Source organism: Mustelus asterias, chromosome 11, assembly GCF_964213995.1.
Source record: "Mustelus asterias chromosome 11, sMusAst1.hap1.1, whole genome shotgun sequence".
NCBI classification, from domain to species: Eukaryota; Metazoa; Chordata; class Chondrichthyes; order Carcharhiniformes; family Triakidae; genus Mustelus; species Mustelus asterias.
The window spans coordinates 82625746-82640204 of record NC_135811.1 but is presented as its reverse complement, the minus strand read 5'-3'; positions in this window follow the sequence as shown (position 1 = coordinate 82640204).

Genomic DNA, 14459 nt, shown 5'->3' with positions numbered 1-14459 from the left:
GGGGGGATTGTGGACGTCTCTCCCCTGAGGGGGGGATCTGACATCTCTTCCCTGAGGCGGGGGGGGGGGGGGGGGGGGATGTGACCTCTCTTCCCTGAGGGGGGAGGTAGGGGGGGATCTGACGTCTCTTCCCTGAGGCGGGGGTAGGGGGGGCGGATGTGATGTCTCTTCCCTGGGGGGGCAGGGGGGTGCATGTGACTTCTCTTCGCTGAGGGGGGGGGGGTGGGGTGGATGTGACGTCTCTGTCCCCCCCAGGGGCAAAGACGTCACATCCCCTTCCTACCTCCCCCCCTCAAGGAAGAGATGTCACATCCCCCCCCCCCCCACCCCCCCCCCACCCCCACCGCCCCCCCCCCCCCCCCCCCCCCCCCCCACCCAGTGAAGAGACGTCATCCTACATCAGGACCCCTGGAGCAAGGCCAGGATCCAGGATCGCAAGATGATTTTGACGGACACCAGCGATCAAGGTAGGTCGGGGGCCCGGGGGGTCCGATCCCGGGGGGGGGGGGGGGGGGGGGCTGCTGGCTGGGCCTGCGTCCCAGGGTGGTCCGATCGTGGAGGGGGGGTGGGGGTGGCGGTGGGCTGCCGGGGTGGTTCGCGGGGGCAGTTCAGCCGTTCAGTTGCTGAGTTGAAGCCCTATCGGACTTGAATTCAGCAACACGGTAAATGCACGGGCGCCGATCGGATCTGAGCCTCATAAAGTGGGAATCCTTGGGTAAGTTGGGCACGGGCTTCATTGTGCCGATTTAAATGCATGCAAATGCATTTAAATTGGCCCACTGGCCGATTCGGGCGCGTGCCGGATCGGCCGTTGGTAAAGCCGTGATTGGCCTTGGGTCAGGTCTGGACCACGTTTTAGGCCTGAGCCCACTTTACCACGATTCCGCGCCCGTTTTCGGGCGTGAAATTTTGGTAAAATCGGGCCCTATGACTTAGGAGAAAGTATCACTCAATGTAAAAAATAAGCTTTGGAATTTGTTGAAATGTGTCTCTGTCTTGTTTTGAATGTGTGGAACAAGATTGTGGTTTGTAACATCTTGCATTTTTGATTTTAAAAATGGCTCTTCTTGTTATTAAAGTTTCCAACTCTTGGTCCAGACCTTGGAATAGGACTTGAAGTTGCCATTTGATTCAGAGATGTGAGTACTACAGATAGTTTGGGAAGGTGGTGGCATTGTGGTAATGACAATGGACCAGCAACTTAGGAATGCACGAAATACTCCGGGGACCCAGGTCTGAATCCTGCCACCGCACATGGTCGAAGTTCAATCCAAAAGAAATCTGGGATTAAAATTCGAATGATCACCATGAAACCATTGCCGATTGTCATGAAAACCTGGGTTCTTTTTTTTATTCATTCATGGGACTTGGGCATTGCTGGCTGGCCAGCATTTATTGCCCATCCCTAGTTGCCTGAGGGCAGTTGAGAGTCAACCACATTGCGTGGATCTGGAGTCACATGTAGGCCAGACCAGGTAAGGAGAGCAAATTTCCTTCCCTAAAGGACATTGATGAACCAGATGAGTTTTTCCTGAAAATTGACAGTGGTTTCTTGGTTACCAGTAGCTTCTTAATTCCAGATATTTTTTATTGAATTTAAATTCCACCGTCTGCCATGGCGGGATTCAAACCTGGATCCCCAGCACATTAGCTGAGTTTCTGAATTAATATTCTAGCGGTAATACCACTAGGCCATCGCCTCCCCATATCTGGTTCACTAATGTCTGTTATGGGGAGGTGTGGTCATGTGCCCCTTTAAGGGACCAAATCTCAGAGAGTCATGTGACCTGTTTGACCATTTGGGCCGGAGTGCGCAAATCCTACGCAGGTTTTCCTTGCCAGTTAGGAATCTGAAGTTGTGGGGTACGGTAGCCTTTATATAACTCTCTGTATACAGTTTCTTACCTTAAAAAAACCCTTCATTCATTAATCTACTTGGTTGTTGGCCATCTTTGCAAGCTACTACGGAAGGAAATCTGCCACCTTCACCTGGTCTGGCCAAGACCCACAGCAAAGCGAGTGACTCTTAACTGCCCTCTGAAATGGCAGAGCAAACCACTCAGTTGAAGGGCATATCAAGATGTGGGTAACAAATGCTGGCCTAGCCAGTGACATCCACATCCCATCCTTTATTTAAACCCCAGCACAAAGAATTGTGAATATGGAACAGAATCATAGAATCCTTATAGTGTAGAAGAAGGCCATTTGGCCCATCGAGTCTGCACTGAATCTCTCTGACAGAGTATTTTACCCAGGCCCTTCCCCATAACCCCAAGCATTTACCATGGCTGATCTATACATCTTGGGGACAATTCAGCATGGCCAATCCACCTAACCTGCGCATCTTTGGACTGTGGGAAGAAACTGGAGCACCCGGAAGAAAGCTATGCAGACACGGGGAGAACGTGCAAACTCCACGCAGACAGTGACCTGAGGCCAGAATTGAACTCGGGTCCTTGGCACTGTGAGGCAGCAGTGCTAACTATAGTACACATTTTGGAAATCCTAAGTAGCAAACCTAACTCATGAACTACCTCAATTTTCCATTTAAGCATTAAAAAATATTCCCAGTGTGTAGAAACCCACGGACAAAAAAAAGGTTCTATACTCCAAACGTTTTTAAAATATAGTATTTTGGTTGCAATAATGAATATTTTATTTGATCATTCTCAGGTAATTGGGCATTTCTGCAAGGCAGGGATTATTATCCACCCTCAGTTGTCCTCAGAAAGATGGCGATGAGCTTCCTTCTGGAACCGCTGCAATCAGTGTGGTTATAGTGAGAGGATGCAAACTCTGGACATCTACAACAGTCCAACACCGAAACATCAGCCCGGTTTATATACCTGGGTATACATTTCTTAAAGGTACATATCGTCACACAGGACTGAAAGGAAAGTGCAGGGGATATCACTGAGACCAGACTGGCAGGCCCGGAAGAAGGGAATAAATGGGGGGGATGAGGGGGAAGAAGAATTTGAGAGCCCAAATTAGACAGATTTGTGGGGTGGGTGGGGGAAACCAGAGGGTGGTGGGGAGTCGGCGAGGGACTCTCCATGGGCTCAGTAGCCAATTAATGTGCAGCCTTCCCCTCACACCTACTTGCCCACCACCAGCCCACACAGCAAATGCTGCTGGGCTGGATGATTGGTATAGGCCTCTCCCGTTGCTGGTTATATCCTACGGGCAGTGGGATAAGGGCCTTAAGCAAGCATTAATTAGCCATTAAAGGCTCTGATTGGCCAATGGGCAGGCCAGCCAACATCTCTCCACCTGCCCTGCCCTGCCACCCACTGGTAAAATCAGGTCGGGGGCCAGGGTGGATGGGTAGACAATGGGCAGGGTGCCCACAGCGTTTTAAAGACCCGGTCCACCTGCAAATCCACTGCTGGTAGCAATGAAATCCAGCCCTAATTTATTTTTAATCTTTGTGTGGATATGGTGCTTTGCAGATTATTACCACCCTCTCTGGAAGACGTCCCAGTATCTTTATTTATTATAAGAGAGTTTTACAGCACAAAAAGAGGCCCTTCAGCCCATCATGCCTGTGTCGGCCTTCAAGCATCTATCTGTTCTAATCCCATTTTCCAGCATGTGGTCCATAGCCTTGTATCCTCTCAACACTTGTTCCAAAAAAAATGGAGATTGCCCAGATGGCTTCTGGGAGAGGAGGTTTGCCACACAAAACACTGTAGACATTGAGGGGACCGTGAGACTCCCAGGCAGCCAATAGCAAGCTGTTTCCACTGCCAGAAAAACACCACGCAGGGGCTGAAATTTCCCACCTAAAATCTATTAATACGAGCTCATTAAAAGAAGGAAAAGGATGAAAATATTTGAAAGATAAGAAGAAAAATGAGGGAGAAGGGGAAAAGCACTGGAGACACATAAAACGTGCAAACATTTTTGTTACCAGAAATCTATTCCTGTTTCAAAGCCTATGCTGAGTTTGGTGGAACTGTTCTTGAAGGGAAATCGTTACCCTTTTCATAGTTACCTGGAATAGACTACTTTGAATAACCTACCAAACTTTCCTCAGGACAAAGATGTGTCCATGGACTGCTGTGTACTTTAAAAAAATATATTCTTTGAAACACTTGTTGAGGAAAACTTAAACCATGTCGTGGCAAACTTGTCAAACACAGAGCCATGCAATTATAGCCCAGCCCGACAGCGCTAAGTAAATGTTTGATTCTATGATTTGTTGTCGATTCCATCTTGTCTGAACACTTTCTGGAATGCTCCTTGCAATGTAAAAGAAAAATATAACTTGGCCTGTCGTGTTTTATTGCCCTCAGACCACACTGCAACATATATCTTTGTAATTGATTTTAAAACGTGGCAGGAATCAGGTAATGGAAAGGAACATCTCTCAGTGCATCCTGGAGCTTTGTCTAAGATCACTGTCAGAACTGACGGGGGTGGGGAGGGATTGTCGGTTTTGGTTCTAATGTTTGTTAAAACAAATCTTTGAAATCCTGGGCAGGAATTCTCCCACCTCACCCGCCGTTGGGATTATCCGGACCCGTTGCTGTGAACGGAGATGTGGCTGAGCGCCAAATTCTCTGTTCTCGCTGGAAATGGTAGCAGGGCTTGCAAGACCAGAGAGTTCCGGCCCCTGTGTTTTTGTGGCGAGATCTGACCTTTTCGAGGTCACTACTACTCCTACTTTTAAGAGTGTGCTACTGTTATTGTTGTGGTAAACCACTGTTAGCTTATTGCCTGTGTGTGTGTGACATGCCTGGACACGTCCCTGCCGGCCCTGCCCGGGACTCCTCCCCCCCCTGGTCCAGGTATAAAGCCGACTGCTCCCCACCCCTCTGCCTCAGTCTGGACCAGTTCATCGGCATGGGTGTGCTCCAAGTCTTTTGCTAATAAAAGCCTATTTGTTCTTGCATACAAACTAGTCTTTGCTTGATTGATGGTGCATCAATTTGATTAGCAAAAGTTTTGGGATGGAGCAGATACTGAAACCCGACAAACTCGAATTGGACCCTCAAGCTGTAGGAGCCTCTAACAGCTTCGATCACTGGCTGCGCTGTTTCGAAACTTTCCTCACCTCCTCCTCTGTCGTCCGGACCGAAACCGACAAGCCACACGTGTTCCACGCCCGGGTAAGCGATCAAGTATTCTCAATGATTAGAGACACTGAAACTTACAAGGATGCAATAGAACTTTTAAAAGGCCAGTACAACAAACAGTCTAATGAAATCTACACCAGACATCTTCTGGCTACTCGCAGACAACAGCCAGGAGAATCGGGTGATCAATTCCTGCGTGCGTTGCGAGCACTTAGCAGGGCCTGCAACTGCAAGACCGTAACAGCTGCCCAAAACACTGAGGACTTAATCAGAGATGCCGATGTCACGGGTATCAGGTCAAACTATATCCAACAACGACTGCTGGAACAGGGTGGGCTGGACCTACAAAAGACTGTGGCGCTTGCCGACTCGTTAGAGGTGGCCTTCCGTAATCTTGAAGCCTACACCCCTGACCACGGGGCTGCATCGTGGACACCGCAGCCGCTGCCACCTATGTGCTGCGGAGGGCCGCAGGCCTACGCCACGCCACGTCCCACTAATGACCCGACCGCTGCGGCAGTCTCCGGAGGCCCGAAGTGCTACTTCTGCGGCCTGGGGAAGCACCCCCGACAACGCTGCCCGGCGAAGGATGCGATCTGCTCCAGGTGTGGAAAGAAGGGCCATTACGTGAAGGTATGCAGAGCGAAATCGACCTCCAAGCCCAGTAGCGCCGCGTGCGACCCGCGGGGGCTGCCATCTTGGGCGCCGGTAGCCGCGTGTGAGCCGTGCGGGCCGCCATCTTGGACGCCATCAGCCGCATGTGGGCCGTGCGGGTCGCCATCTTGGACGCCGTCAGCCGTGTGCGACTACTCGCAAAATCCAACGGTGGCTTCGATTACGCTGGACCAATCCAGGCCTCACCAACTTGCCAGGTCCATGAAGGACATTGAGGTAAATGGTCGCATTACAAACTGTTTATTTGACTGTGGGAGTACGGAGAGCATTATTCACCCTAACACAGTGAGTCGCTATGCCCTTTCAGTACTGCCAGTGAAGCAAACGATCTCCATAGCTTCAAAGTCCCACTCGGTGGATGTCCTCGGGTACTGCGTGGCGACCCTGACTGTACGGGGTACAGTGTACAAAAATTTCAGGCTCCTCGTGCTGCCACAACTCTGCGCTGCCATACTCCTGGGGCTAGATTTCCTGAGTCACCTTCAGAGCGTCACCATGGAGTATAATGGGCCTTTTCCCCTGCTCTCCGTTTGCAATCAGCAGTTCTTAGATCGCCCATCGCGCACCACCTGCAGCCTCTCGACCCTTAAAGTCGCCCTCCCTTCATTGTTTGAAAATCTCACCCCCGGTTGCAAGCCCATCGCCACCAAGAGCAGACGGTACAGTGCTGGAGACAGAGCTTTTATCAGGTCCGAAGTACAACGGCTCCTAGGGGAGGGGATCATCAGGCCAGTACCAGCGCCTGGAGAGCCCAAGTAGTAGTTGTTAAAACTGGGGCGAAACATCGCATGGTCATTGACTACAGTCAGACCATTAACCGATACATGCAGCTGGACACGTACCCCCTTCCCCGCATATCTGACATGCTTAATCAGATTGCGCAATATCAGGTGTTCTCCACCATCGACTTAAAATTTTCATACCACCAGCTCCCTATCCACCCGGAGGACCGCCAATATACTGCCTTCGAGGCGGATGGCCGCCTCTATCACTTCCTTAGGGTCCCCTTCGGCGTCACCAACAGGGTCTCGGTTTTCCAGCGTGAGATGGACCGAATGGTAGACCAGAAAGGGCTGCGGGCCACCTTCCCGTACCTGGATAATGTCACCATCTGTGGCCATGATCAGCAGGACCACGGCGCCAACCTCCACAAATTCCTCCACACCGCCACACCCCTAAACCTGACCTATAATAAGAAGTGCGTATTCCGCACACACCGCCTCGCCATCCTTGGTTGTGTTGTGGAAAACGGGGTCATCGGTCCCGATCTCGACTGCACGTGTCCCCTCCTGGAACTCCCCCTCCCCACCAGCCTCAAAGCACTGAGGAGATGCCTGGGCTTCTTCTTGTATTACGCCCAGTGGGTCCCCAATTATGCGGATAAAGCCTGTCCGCTCATCAAATCCACCTCTTTTCCCCTGATGGCAGAGGCCCACCTGGCCTTCGACCGCATCAAAGCAGACATCGTGAAGGCCACGATGCACGCTGTAGACGAATCCATCCTGTTCTAGGTGGAGAGCGATGCGCCTGACTTTGCCCTAGCTGCCACCCTTAACCAGGCGGGCAGACCCGTGGCCTTCTTCTCACGCACCCTCCAAGGCCCTGAAATTTGACACTCCTCTGTCGAAAAGAAGGCCCAAGCCATAGTGGAAGCTGTATGGCACTGGCGCCACTACTTAGCTGGTAAACGATTCACCCTACTCACGGACCAACGGTCAGTTGCATTCATGTTTAATAACACGCAGCGGGGCAAGATCAAAAACGATAAAATATTGAGGTGGAGAATCGAGCTCTCCACCTACAATTACCACATCTTATACCGGCCTGGGAAGCTCAATGAGCCCCCAGATGCCCTAGTCCCGGGGAATATGTGCCAGCGCACAAATAGACCAATTGCAGACTCTCCACAACGACCTCTGCCACCCGGGGGGTCACCAGGTTTTTTCACTTCATTAAAGCCCGTAACCTGTCCTACTCCATTGAGGAAGTCAGGTCTATAACCAGACACTGCCACGTCTGCGCAGAGTGCAAGCCGCACTTCTATCGGCCAGACAGAGCACACCTCATAAAAGCCACCCGCCCTTTCGAACGCCTAAGCGTCGACTTCAAAGGCCCCCTCCCCTCTTCTGACCGCAACATATACTTCCTCAACATCATTGACGAATATTCACGTTTCCCCTTCGCTATTCCCTGCCCGGATATGACCTCGGCCACGGTCGTCAGGGCCCTGCACAGCCTCTTCACCCTGTTCGGCTTCCCTAGCTATATCCATAGCGACCGGAGATCCTCCTTTATGAGTGATGAGCTGCGAAAGTACCTGCTCTCCAAAGGCATAGCCTCGAGTAGGACCACCAGCTACAACCCCAGGGGGAACGGACAGGTAGAGAGGGAGAACGCGACAGTCTGGAAGGCCGTTTTACTAGCTCTGAGATCTAAAGGTCTTCCAGTCACCCGCTGGCAAGAGGTCCTCCCTGATGCACTACACTCGATTAGATCACTCCTTTGCACAGCTACCAATGCTACCCCTCATGAAAGAATGTTTGTTTTCCCCAGGAAATCCTCCTCGGGGACCTCACTACCGTCGTGGCTGACGTCCCCAGGCCCTGTCCTGCTCCGGAAGCACGTGAGGACCCATAAGTCGGACCCCCTGGTCGAAAGGGTCCAACTCCTCCACGCCAACCCCCAATACGCCTATGTGGCGTACCCCGACGGGCGGGAGGACACGGTCTCTATTCGAGACCTGGCACCCGCAGGTGCCCCAGGGACCACTACGACCCACAACCCCACACCCCCAACCCCCAACGTTGTCCATACAGCACCAGGGCCACAGCACGCTCCCCTAGCCCCGTATACAGCACGCCTGAGCCCCAGGAGCCGCCACCACGCACCCAACAATCTGAAGGGACTACAGGCGACTCGAGCGACTACAACCTGGCGCCTGATCCAACACCGCGGCCACCTGAACCAACACCACAACCGGCACTATGGCGGTCACAGCGGCAGATCAAGCCCCCAGAGAGACTAAATTTGTAATCCTGTTAATATCGTTCCACCCACCTCACCCCGCCAGACTCTTTTTTAAAAACAGGGGGTGAATGTGGTAAACCACTGTTAGCTTATTGCCTGAGTGTGTGACATGCCAGGACATGTCCCTGCGGCCTTGCCCGGGACTCCTCCCCCCCCCCCCCCCCCCCCCCCCCCCGCCGCCGGTCCAGGTATAAAGGCGACTGCTCCCCACCCCCCTGCCTCAGTCTGGACCAGTTCAGCGGCATGGGTGTGCTCCAAGTCTTTTGCTAATAAAAGCCTATTTGTTCTTGCATACAAACTAGTCTTTGCTTGATTGATGGTGCATCAATTGTAAACTCTATTGCAGGGCACTTAAACAGGAATGATGTTTGAAATGGGGGGGGCGGGGGTGATGTGGGGGTGGAAGATCCCATTGAATTTTGACAGGGGAGCAAAAGCGGGCAACCAATGGCCAGTGATGGATTGACCACCCATCACTTATCCAGCCCAAGTCTCCAATCTATTAATTTCAATGGAAAGGAAACCAGGGATGGGTCTAAAGTGGAAGGCCCAATCAATAAGGCAAGGCTTCGCAACGTCATGCAAATTGATTTTCAGCCCCCTGACACCTTGCTCAGGAGTGACATTGCATGCTACAATATGAGATTATACTTGGGTTGCAAAGGGAAGATTGGAAAAGGTTTCCGCTCTCATCTCCAGTCTGCTTGGACTTTGTGTGTGTGAGTATTCTGTGAGGACCTTATTGTCTTGGCCTGTGATGCTAACCACACTTGGATATCAGCTGGCACTTAACTGTCAGGGTAGACCAATGAAAACCAGATGCTTGAGAAAGGATTATTTGTAGTTACTTTCATTATGTATGCAGGGTGTAGCCCCTTTAAGAGGATGGGTCAGGTGACCCAGGGTGTGGGGTGACCTGCCCAGGAAAATGCTGCGACAGCCACTCGAGGGCTGGGGTGTGAGGAGGACTGTTCATCAATAAACCCTATTGTCTCCGTGGCTTGTCTTTGGTGTGACTTCTTTGGAGCTACCTCCCCAGTAGTCTCAGCTTCAACAGCTTTCAAATGTTTGGGGAATCTGTAACTACTTTAAACATGTTCGAAAAAGACTTTTAAGAGTTTGTATCACTTATAAGGTGATTGGTTATAATCTTGGGGAAATAGCAAATGCTAGTCCATGTGACCTCGTGACCCCTGGCCTGGAAAAAGTACCAGTAAATAAAAATACAGAAACTGTGTGGGAGGCAGAAAATAAAGAGTGGGGCTGAAGAGAGGAGAGGAGGTCAACAAGACAAGTAGAAGGACTAGATTCCTGAGCAATTGGAAAGCAAGTGTAAAACTTCTACTGCTTTTTACTGACCAGAATCAGCCATAATGTGCAAAAGTAAAGACATGATATGGAGTTGCCGGCGTTGGACTGGGGTGGGCACAGTAAGAAGTCTCACAACACCAGGTTAAAGTCCAACGGGTTTATTTGGAATCATGAGCTTTCAGAGCGCCGCTCCTTCATCAGGCCCCTTCATCACTCACCTGATGAAGGAGCAGCACACTGCAAGCTCGTGATTCCAAATAAACCCGTTGGACTTTAACCTGGTGTTAAAAGTAAAGACAGTTCTGGGAGACCCGTGCTAATCAGATTTACAGGATTGAAAGTTGCAAACATTCCAGAAAACAGGTATCGTACAGGGAGTATTGCATGGAATGAACCCTATTGACGCAGAGCCGCTGTATATGAGGAATTAACGAAGTCCTTGAAGAAAAAGAACTGGAATTCTGCTTGGAAGAATTGCGCAGTTGAAACTGGGCCCTGCAGCTGGAGTGGATTCCTGCTAACTCCATGAGAGTGTTTTTGCTGTATCTACGACTCTATGTGTAATTTATAGTCAGTACTGACCACGATTTGCCTATTAATTTATGCTGATTCTGATTTATGTTAAAGTAGAAGACATAAAAACCTATTCGATAATTTCTTCATTCTTGGGATCATTTGGTAAATGTGTTTAGTTTGGCTTATAAATCCCCACTTGGATTGTAACATCTTTCAATGGGTATTATAAATGACACTTTTCCATCAGCTTCATCTTAACAGCGGTAAACCATTCAGATGTTAAACCTGAATCTGAAAATCTAAACCTCCATATTTACTGATTAATGGTAAAAGCAAAAACCTAATCCCAGAACATTGATACAAAACTGAGAATCCCATGTACTAAAATAAATCTGACTTGTTCACTGGTTCTGATTATTACTCAGCATTCGACAACATATAATGTACAGCAGCGGTGGGTAACCTGCGGCGTGGGGGCTACGGGTGGAATGTTCTCAGAAAATTCCTAAGTGTTGAACAGGCGGGAAAACGTCCCGTTTTCTTGTCCGTTTTTTCAGTGAGGTAGATGATGATAATTTATGGCACTCTGTGCAGTACGGAGGCCGTAATGTGAATCTTGCCAGTAGGGGGCGGGAGGTGGAGCCTATTTTCAACAGGAAGCCGGCTGCTGGGTTCTAGAGGCACCATTGCGCAGGCGCCCTGATCTCACAGTATACCGTGTACACAGCGTCCCCTCATATCCCACAGTAATTTCAGCAGCAGAATGGGGCCAACAAGATCGCGAGAGGTGAAAAATCGGGTTCGCACTTATCTTCCTGGCCCCATTCTGCTGATCGATCGGTGTGGGAGCTGGTAAGATCCCATGTTAGATGTGGCCCATCTGGGTTCTGAGTGTGGCTACAAGACATTTTGTTGATCGTTGCCCATGCACAGGGTTGCTACATTCCACTGGTTTCCAACGGTGTAGCCTTTTTGCTACTGGCGTGACTGAAGTGAGAACGCACGTACAGCAAGGGCAAGTGAAGTGAGGTGCGTGCTGATTGCTCACAACATTGACTGTGAGAGCCGTGCACTCCCTCTGCGTCCAACCAAGTGTAAATATTTATTTTGTTTGTACCACCTCAATGATTAAGCACATCCTATAACTGTTATAAAATAGTTGGTGTGTATTAAATGTATTCAACCTTAGAATCCCTACAGTGCAGAAGGAGGCTATTCAGCCCATCGAGTCTGCACCGATCACAATCCCACCCAGGCCCTATTCCTGTAACCCCACACATTTACCTTGCTGATCCCCCCTGACACTAGGGTCAAGTTATCAGGGTCAATCAACCTAACCCGCACATCTTTGGACTGTGGGAGGAAACCGGAGCACCCAGAGGAAACCCACGCAGACACGGAGAGAACATGCAGGCTCCACACAGACAGTGATCCGAGGCTGGAATTGAACCTGTCTCCTTGGCGCTGTGAGGCAGCAGTGCTAACCACTGTGCCACTGTGCCGCCCCTGAACCTTATTTGAGGGTCATCGTTAGTGAACAAGCCCAACTTCAACCTTGGGGCGCACTAAGCTGACGTGGTTCATTCACCAGCCTAAGTTGCCCATCATTGAAGTACAGTCTGAAATAAGACTGGTGGTTACACATACCTGCGCAGTTCACTGACAATCCCTCTCTCGCTGATGCATGCTTCCCCGATTGAAGCTGCGATCCAGTTAACCTTTAACTGGATTAAACTCGTGGTTAGAAAGAAGCTTCAGAAGGAGACGCTGAAATATCTGATCATCTCACTGATGGCAATGAGCTAAATGCTATTAGTGGCGACATTTTCTTTTGTTCTCAAACATAAGAGTCCAAATATATCTTAAAACTAGGTGTGTAAGCAGAGTACGGGAATAGCAGGCTTTTTGAGATAGTCTCTCATTTGATGGCAGTTTACCAGGATGCCAATGTTAAGGAATTTTACTGACTGGACAAACACTTGTTAAATGCAGACAGCTGCAATCTCATTCCTTGAAAGGTTTTGAGAGTTGAAAGACTGTACATAAAAATTCAATTTGGAAATCCTGCAGATAACTAGGAAAGAGCCAGGAAGGACATTTCTTCATAAATCACGCTGACATGCTGCTCCCTTTTCTACGCATTCCACAATAATCAAGAAAGCAGCACATGCCCCGTTGGAGGGAGAGGGAGAATTTAATTGAAAGGTTTAGTCTGAAGTTCAATGCAAGTTTCTAAGAGTGAGAGGGGATCTCTCAGTTAGATGGGGTAGATTCAAGTTTCCGATAGTGGGAGGAGTCCAGAACTCGGGGTCATAGTTTGAGGATAAAGGTAAACCTTTTAGGACTGAGATGAGGAGAAACTACTTCACCCATGGGGTGGTGAATGTGTGGAGTTCACTACCACGGAAAGTAGTTGAGGCCAAAGCGTTGTGTGATTTCAAGAAGACATTAGATATAGCTCTTAGGGCTAAAGGCATTAAGGCACACGGGGAGGAAGGGGGGATCAAGATATTGAATTTAATGCTCAACCATGATCATAATGAATGGCAGAAGCAGGTTTGAAGGGCCGAGTGGCCTTCCCCTGCTTCTAGTTTCCATGTTTCAGAGTTTAAAGTGAGCAATGATGATTATATGTGTGACTAAGGGCCTGAGATCTTCTACAGTTTAGATCAATTATCTTTCAATTGTGTGAATTGCATTTGAACCTCTCTCCTCTGATGATTCGAAAGTTTGATTCCAATTTAACTAGGATATCTCGAAATTGGGTTGCCTCTTGGCTCTATGTTTTCTGTCAACAAGGGTAGCTGGAATGCCAGTCATTCTTACCATAGATGCAACATCCTTTGGTTTGCCAAACGTTTGTGTCACAAAGGTCAAAGCGCAGGTGAGGGAGACTTCTTCAGCCAAGCACTGCACACTTTCTCAAAAACTAGTCCATAATCATAACACGTTGGGTCTGATTTTACCAAAACTTCGCGCCTGATCGCAGTAAAGTTTAACGCAATCTGCACCCGAATCCGAGCAGATCGCGCCTTTACCGACACCCGATTCGGGCGCGGGTCCGGCCCGCGCCCGAATCGGGTGGTCCGACGATTTGAATGCATTTGCATGCATTTAAATCGACTTAATGAACCGCGCGCCCAACTCAACCGCCAAATCCCACTTTACCGTCTTCTGGCCCGATCCGCGTCCGCGCTGTAACCGACCTGCAAAATAAAAGTCTGAAGTCGCCACTGCAGCCTCCGAAGAACGGGGTCAGAGACTGCAACGCCTCTTTGACCCAGGTCATCCTCTGATCGGAGCGGGAGGGGGGTGGGAGGGGAGGGGGTGTGACGTATCATCTCCTGGGGGTGGGGGTGTGGGGAGGAGAGGGGGTGTGACGTATCATCCCCCGGGGGGGGGGAATGGAGAGGGGATGTGACGTCTCATCCGCTGGTCGGGGTGGGGGGGAGGGGGGATCGGCTGCCAGTCTGCGGTCGATGCCTCCTGGCACCATCACTGGTACACTACTAGCCACAGATTACTCTTCCCTGCAGGGGCAAGAGAGCGGGAGAGATGGCTCTGGCTGGTAGTGTCCCAGTGATGGTGTATCCCTTTACACTGTGGAATCGGCCACTGTGGAATTGGCCGGTTCTGCTTCATCTCCTTAGCGAGGAATCCCTTCATCCTGAAGATTTCGTGGGATGGCATGGTTGCACGTCCACTCTGGCAGGAGGCATCGGCCGCAGACTGGCAGCCATCCCCCCCCCGACCAGAGGATGAGACGTCACATCCCCTCTCCTCCGCCCCCCCAGGGGATGATACGTCACACCCCCTCTCCCCTCCCCCCCCCCCGCAGGAGATGATATG